The following is an 8,087-nucleotide window of genomic DNA, read 5'->3' as shown; positions in this document are numbered from 1 at the left end:
CCACCAGCCAGTCCAAAGGGAGGACTTGCATAAGGAAACCACTACAAATTTATGGTTTCATCGTGTTATACAAATGTGAAAGCACAGAATGGGGATCAGGAGAGATCTGCTCTGGGTCTGACTCCACTGCACGCCCCTTGTGGGATAGTCGGCTTTATTATGTTAAGGCAAGCCTTTAATTGCTCTGTGTCTCCATCCTCCCCACATGAAATGGGGAAAACAATCCATCCTTTTGTCCCATTATTGAAATCTTCAGGGAAGTGACTTCGTCCTATTATTATTTTTGTATTTGGTTCACCACAGTGGCCACCAAGCCCTAATGCGCTAATGAATATGGATGCAGGGATCGGTCTCTTCCCCTCTGCAATTAATCTTGCCTCCATCCTACTGGGTCATCTAATGAGCAATACTCAGACAAATATTCCCCTGGAGTCATGAGTCTCGGCGATTCCTCGGTTGCACACATCAAAGAGGGGCTGGTGACATCATGGAGATCACAGAAAACATCAAGTCTGTCTGTCTGGGGGGGAAAAAATAGCTTCTCGCAGATCCACAGCTGGTGGGGCTTTTAATTACACAAGGGCCGAGGAACATTCCAACCATAACATCCTGTAGCCTCCCTGCCACCAGACAACGCGTCTTTTATTAGTGTAGGAATGTATCTTTAATAAACTGGAGGTTTTTAACCTGTCAGAGGGTGCCAGTGACTGGATCCACCGTGGTCTTTTTTGGCCTGGCTGTTGCATCAGCAGCAGGACAGGTCGTCCCTGGTCCCCTGCCCGTGCCAGCACGATGCTCGCTGCTCTCCGTGCACCCGCCGGCCCCAGGCACCCCACGCTCCTACGAGGGGGTGACTCCTTCCATGGGCATCTCACAGCATCTTCCTTGAGGTCCCACTGAAATCCATCCACAGCCCTGCGAGGAGAGGGGCTGGCAGCACATAGGAGCTGTAAGAGAGGCTGAAGTCATCATGGCAGAGGAGTGAGTCCATTCTGCAGCCTTAATTATCTCTGCCATCATCAGTGCTGGGCCTGGGGGGGTGTTCCATGTAAATAAATTTGGTTTTCTCCAATTCCAAAACCATTACTGCCATCTTCCTCATCCCTGCGTGTATATAAATGTATAAATGTATAATCCCATGGAATTCAGCAGAGTTTGGGGCTTTATTTGAGATTTTCCTTCACCCTGCTTAAAGCAGCACCAGAGAGAAGGTGACGCTGAACGGTTGCTCCACCAAATAACAAATCTCCCATATGGTTCCCTCTCCTTTATTTATCCTGAGCGGGCAGTAGCAAGGCAGCCTGAAAAAGTGTGCTGTGTTCCGAGGCGTGCAGCCCTGCAAATGGCTGTTTGCTTTAATCAATCCTGGAGGAGCCCGTGGGGGCCGGGAGAGGTGCGACGCCAGAGATTTGTTCTATTGATTAACCCAGCGCAGGGATGGGAGGAATCAAACACTGGGAGTGGATAAAAGCCTGGGAGGTGAATAGGGCTATTGTCAGGTTTGGTTTGCAGGTTATTGGGTTTGGGGGATTTTATTTTTCTTTTCCTACCTGCGGGGCTGAGAGAAAGCAGAATAACTTTTCTAATATTCCTCCCTGCTCCCCTGTTTCAACTTCCCTGGGTAACACCACACACCAGAGAGACCCCCTCTCCACCTGCCAGCCAAAAGTAAGATTTCACATTATTGCATCTGACAGCTTTTATTCCTCAGGCGCTTTCTTTTTCCTTCCTCAAAGGAGGGAAAAAAATATCAAAGGTTTCCAAACCTGAGCACTTTCTGAGACTGCAAAACGCAGCCCTGTGTCAGAAGGGATGCTGTGAGCAGGCGAGCGGGAGGGAGGGTCGATGTGATCCTGCGCAGCTTGGGAAGAGTTACATTTGTTTGACATCGCATTTGCCTTGGGCCCTTGGAAGATGTTTGTAGTCTTCAATTAATCTCATTAGTTTGGAAGTAGACAGAGGGGTGGGAAGGCAGGGAGGAGAGGCGGGAAATAAAAATAATTTCATGGGGAATTCTCTTTAATGACTTTTTAAAAACATGTAATTGAAATCGGTGCTGGTGGAAAATGTTTTCATAGTGCTGAAGTCAGCAGAGGGGAAGCAGCAAGGGATGCTCAGAAAAACCCTGTACAAAGGATCTGCAGGGACAGGGCTGAGCCGGGGGGGCTGGCATGGGATGGCAGCAGGATCAGGACCCACGGCCGGGTCCCCCTGGCCTGGGCTCTGCAGGTGAGCCACCCCGGCTGCTGTGAAGCCCTGGAAGAGCCCTACTTGCTATCATCAAGTGAGCTTTTAATTTCCTTTTGCTGCTCTCCTGAGGTTGAATTTGCAAGGCTGGAAATAGTGATTCCTGCAGCTTGCCTTTGCCTCGCTCGCCAAGGAGGTGCCAGACCCCAGGGGTGCCGGTGGCCTCTATTTACCCGCTGTGGTGACACTGGGATGACTTGGGGGGTGGCTTGGGGTGAGGACAGGGCACGGTCTGGACAGGGTCCAGCCCCTCCATCCCTGGAGGGATGGCCAGAGGAGGGATGGAGCCTGCCCATGCACTCAGGGCACCAAAACCTCTCTGTCTCATGGCAACCACCCCCAGCATCGCACTTGCCCACGGGAGGAGAGCCCAGCAGGCTGCGGGGGACGTGGGACACACCGAGCATCCATCCCACGGTCCAGACTCACTGCATCCCAATTAGCCACACATTCACTGGCAAGGGAGAACTGTTCAGTGAGAGAGGCATTGCCTGCTTGGGTTTTGAGGAAGATCCTGTGGCAGAGACCCCCGCCAGCCCCCACCAGCCCCCCACACACCCAGAGCTGCCCCAAGCCCCGCACTGACCCCGCACAACCATCCCTTCCCGGCCGTCTCACCAGCAAAGAGGTGTGCCCTCCTCTCCAGCCTCCAGGCTGAGCACTTAATTGATCGGATTATCCCTTATTTACTAATTAGCAGCCTTGTGCTCAGACGGCAGGAGCGGGGCCCAGCAGCGCTTTCCCTTTATACCGAAGCAGTTGGTGTTTGACGGCGGCAGAGGCTCCGTCAGCAATTTGCTCTGATTCATTTCTGCCGTGTAAAACTGAAACTTGGCACGGTGCTTTCCCAGGAGCAAAGTGACGCCGCCGGGAAGAGGCAATGCCAGACTCTGCCCACCTTTTAACTTTTCTTATTTTTCCTTTTTCCATACCAGGGTTTGGGTTTCTGTGTTTAATGAGCCCTGTAATTACTGTCAGAGGTAAAGTCTGCTGCTTCATGTAGGTAGCACTAATAGAAAAGAGATAACCCAAGGGAACAGACGTGACACCAACACCCAGAAAAACTGGCTTTTGTCCCAGAAGAGTTATCCACTGTGAGGACACATCCTCCTGTCCATCACCCACCTCTCCATCCTCCCCACGCTGCTGCCCACGCCACGGTCTCTCACTCTGGGTGTTCATCCCTCCTTCCCCATATCAACACTCACTGGCTAATGCCACCAGCAGTCAGGTGAGTATTCACATGTGTCCACATGCCTGGGGAGAGGCAGACTATAGGATTAGGCCCACTGTGTCACCAGATGGTATTTTTATTCCCCCTAGCTCTTAATTAGTGAGAACTTGGGTACTTGTTAAAAAAAAAACCACCTGACACCACAGCGTATTCCCTTTCCTCCCCTTGTTGGCTGTTATATTCCTACCACCCTACCAACCACCTCTGCTGAAGGACAGAAAAGAGCAAGTTATGACAAAAATATCCATCCATCCTTTGCAGCAGAACCTGTGAGGTCGGCGAGAGTGGCCCAAGGGTGTAAGATGCTACAACAACAGTCAAAGGAAAAGGCTTAAGGGTGTGTTGCCAGGCTGGATAAACCAGACAACTGAGGAGGAAAGACACTCGAATCCATTATCAGCCTCTGTAAGGGGATGTGAATCTAGCTCCTGAGCCAAAGAGCACACCTTTTGACTTAATAGCAACCAACACCTTGTGTGAGTTACTTAGAGGTGTCCCAGGGGCACACACAAACCAACACCTTTCCCTACCAGAAGCCAGTTACACGGAAGAAAAGTCTGTCATAGAAGAACATCTCAAAAGACACGTCCACGGGTCCAGGTTGCTCTGTGGCGGGGCTGTCAAGCGTGGAGGGTACAGGGCAGGGATGAATGTGGTGCCCAGGATGGAGAACAAGCTGCTGCCGTGTGGCTTCATCCCTGCGACACAGCCACGGTGCCACCAGCTCCCGGCTGAGGGGCAACGCTGGGGGAGTACAGCGGGGCACATCCTTCCCCCACCACTGCGTTTGCTCTCTTGCCAATGGATCAATTGTGTTCAGAGAGCTCTGGGCTGTATGTAGGTCAGGCACATCGCTGGCCCCGGCATGGCCATGAGGTTATTAAAATGAACAAGGATCCCCCCTTCTCCCTCCATTCAACCCCCCCAATGCCCAGCCCTTGGCAGAGGGCAGCCTTGGCTCTAGTCCTAGAGAAGAAGAGCATTTCTTTGAGGCTTTGGGCTCATTTGAGCAAAGCCAGAGTGTGTGCAGCTCCTGGACCAGTACGGACGCTGTGCCCTGTACATCCCCCTGAGCAATGAGCTCCCTGTTTATGCATGAGGAGAGCTCTGTGCTGGGAGGGCAATAGGCAACATGACCCAACTCATGGTTTTCTGTCAATAAGGCTGGCACTGCTCCCTCTCAGCTTTGTGAACTGGATGAGGCTGAAGCAGCTCCCAGAAAAGGGGGATTTCTCTGCCCGGACCCACTGCAGTATCCCCCAGGGCAGGCAGGAGCCCCAGGGAGGAGGGAGCTGGATGTCCCACACATGATTGTTCTCCTGCTTGTCTCTCCACAGGATGGAAGATGATAAGAGACATCCTAACCGTCAACCTTGGAAGCCTCTGGTTTTGGCCACCCAGCTTTGATTGCCCCTAGAAGCCTTTATCACTCAAGGAGGAAACCCAAATCCTCTGGGAACTTGTGCTCCTCCCCGGCTCACTAGCTGGAAGGAGGGGGAGACATGGTAAGAGCAAGCAGCGAAGAAACTTTCTCAAATGAAAAATATTCAGTAGTTTAGAGCAAACCTTGCACTAGCTGAAGATTTGACCTTGTGTTCTCTCCTAAGAACAAACAAGAGAAGAACGAGGATCATTATTATTTTGCCTGAAATTTGGAGTGGCTCAAACCCCTGCTGTTCTGAGCTCCTGCAATGAATGGCTATAAACAACATGCATTTCCGGAGAATGAATTAAACAGCAAGCCTGAGTACTGACTGTATTTTAAGAGATGTTTATTTGTCCTCATTGCCTCTCCATAAAGGGTTGCACAAGGACTTACTAAATTTTAACCCCGCATTGTTCTTGGGTAAACACTGCCCTTCATCCAACGAGAGGAGTGCTCGCAGCCGAGATAAGCAGACGTTAGCTCCTGCTCCCCTCAGCCACGCTCCCGAGGCAGCCCTGGCCATCAGCGCTGCACGCAGACCCCAGGGCAGCCAGATCGCTCCCCATTGCCTGCAGACCTCTGACAGTTTTCTGCACTTTTCTTCCAAAAGGTTTTTTGCAAGAAGGTGAGGGTCAATCTTGGCCTGCAGAAATGTAGCTGAGCTGGTAACTTACATCTCAGCTCCTCTCTATTTTACATTATGGAAAGGGGAAGGGTGAGAAACCATGAACGCTGGCCAAATCACAGAGCTCTGTCTCCCCACCAAGTCAAGTCCCAGGGACAGCCTTGTCCCAAGGTTCTCCCACCTTCAACACACGGAGCGAGCGCTGCGGTGGGTGCATGTGCCCCGCTCCATCCCTCGCGCACCCTTCCTGCAGGCCACGATGGAGAGAGTGAAGCCTTGAGAGCTGCCTTCTCCCAAATTTGCACTCTGTCACACCCAGGATCGCTGGTGAACACACACAAAAAGGCTAAGGGGGATTAATACCACAGCATACTTTGTCTTCTTTGATTTCCAGGGTCTAAACAGCTGCACTTTTGGACCATCTTCTGGCACCCAGTGGGGTGGGGAGGTAGGTCTGCCCAGCCATCAGCACTCAAGCAAGAAGAGCTGCCTGGAGTGCCATATTTCTGGGGAAAAATAATGGTTTTGCTGCTCACGAGGGAAAGGCTGAGTAAAAGCATGAAAAGTAAACCTCAGCGCCTCGGCGTGAAAGCCAGAGCAGCTCTTCCTGCCTTACCAGGAGCCCCTGAGAAGTCCCCACTTTCCTGCTTTTGGGGATGTTTTGGGGTGTTTCCCCCACTTCAGGGCGACATAGCCACAGGACATGAGATGCTGAACGTGACTCTCCAAAAAGAAGAAGGATCTGTGCCTTGTAGAAACGTTTCTGAACTCATGTTTGTTCCCTCTCCTGGGTCTGGGCAGAATGTCAAAGCCTGCTCTGAGCTGGAAATATTTTAAGACTAGCACTCACTGGAGACTGAAACAATGGCAATTCTTCAGCTACCGAGGCTTTCATAAAAGGGCTTTTGACATAGAGGCTGCTTAGGGTTGGGGTTTTTTTTGTAGTTGTTTTTTCTCCCAGAAAACACTGTGCTAGTGTCCGTGTGCATGTTTGTGCACGCATTTTCACGTGTGCAAAATAATCTCTTGGCTTTCAGCTGGGCCGTTCATGTGAATGCCCATGAGGATGCCCACAGCCCTGCTAAAATGCAGCCAGCTCCGGCGAGGAGGGAGGCAGCGCCGCTCACACGGGATGCCATGCAGCGATGCAGGAAGAAGACATTTCAGAGTAAATGTCAGCTTTTGCGTTTCTGGGTTTGGGGCTTTTTTTAAACATGTGGGTGGGACTTTTAATGCCCACATGAAGCTGAGACGGTTTCAGTCTCCAGGGCTTATCCAGAAGATTCACACAAACACTATGGAAAGTGTCTCTTTGCTTAGGAGAACAAAATTTGACACTGCGGAGATTTTAACCCAGTATTCCAGCAAGGAGCCTCAGTGGTTAGTGTGTCATATCTGATAAAGGCTAATCAGCCCTCCTTCAGGCACCATTCAATTCTTATTTTCATCTGCCTCCCGTGCATACTGCGTTATCTATGATACGTACTCACACGCAGGCAAACCAGTGAATATTCTGCTCAGCTCTGGTCTTCCCTTGACACGAGACCAACAGGCAATGAGAAGTGTGAAGAAGCACACGATGGGCCCCATGGCCAGAGCCCTTGCAAACAGCAAACCAGAAGCGTCCAGCACCAGTTTGCACTGGTGTGGGGCTGGGATCCCAATGGGGAGCAGGTTTCCTAGGCAGCCCCGCTGTTGGCTGCCTGCCCTGAGCCCGGCATCCCTTGGCCCCAGTGCCTGCCCCGCCTGTGCCGTCCCACAGAGCCTCCTCTCCCTGCTAGGTGTCTGAAGCCTCCTCAACAATTATCCCAGTTGCTGTTTGTTCAGGCGATGTGGATTTAGCTCTCCAGCCTCATGTGTAGTGTGTGTATAGGGAAAGATAGATTGCTGCTACTTTCCAGTATAAATCACATTCCTTACAACACTCCAAAGTAGCATTTTCAACCTCAGGGTGCTAATAGGATCCAGCAGGAGAAAGAAATGTCAGCTAAGTAGCAAGCGCTGTTTGGAGAGTGCAATGGAGCTGATCCACAGCCCCAGGGCAAAAGGAGCAATCCCAGGGCAAAGGTTAAAGAGTTCAGGAGCACTTCAGCCTACTTAATTGCAACAGGCCTCTTACACAGGCAAGATGGATGACTCCAGCCGGGCAAGGGGGGCAGAGCCGGGCCAGCAGCATCACCAGCCGGAGGCGCGCAGGCGGCCAGGGGACCGCAGTGGAGGGGACCGTGATGGAGAGGACCACAGCAGCTCCTCACCCCTCACTTCTCCCCAGGGTTCCTGCTGAATGGCAAGGTGGCCCATGTCACACCAGAACCGCCGGCCACCAGCCCTGTCCCCTTTGCTGGGAGCCCCGTCCCCAGCCTCGGCCGATAAATGGGTATTTATATCGGAGCGGGCTGTTGCTGTGGAGGTTTTGTTGCAAAAGCTCAGCCCAACACTTATCCAGGCAGATAAATAACTGGTAGCAAGAATAACTCCAGCTGCCAAGGAAATGTTGCTCGCTCCCCTGAAAATCATAAGCAACATTTTAAGGGGAAAGAGGGGGAATTGGTTAG

Source organism: Strix uralensis, chromosome 21 (genome assembly GCF_047716275.1).
Source record: "Strix uralensis isolate ZFMK-TIS-50842 chromosome 21, bStrUra1, whole genome shotgun sequence".
In the NCBI taxonomy this organism is placed as follows: domain Eukaryota; kingdom Metazoa; phylum Chordata; class Aves; order Strigiformes; family Strigidae; genus Strix; species Strix uralensis.
The sequence above is the reverse complement of the archived record's forward strand: the minus strand, read 5'-3'. Positions refer to the sequence as shown.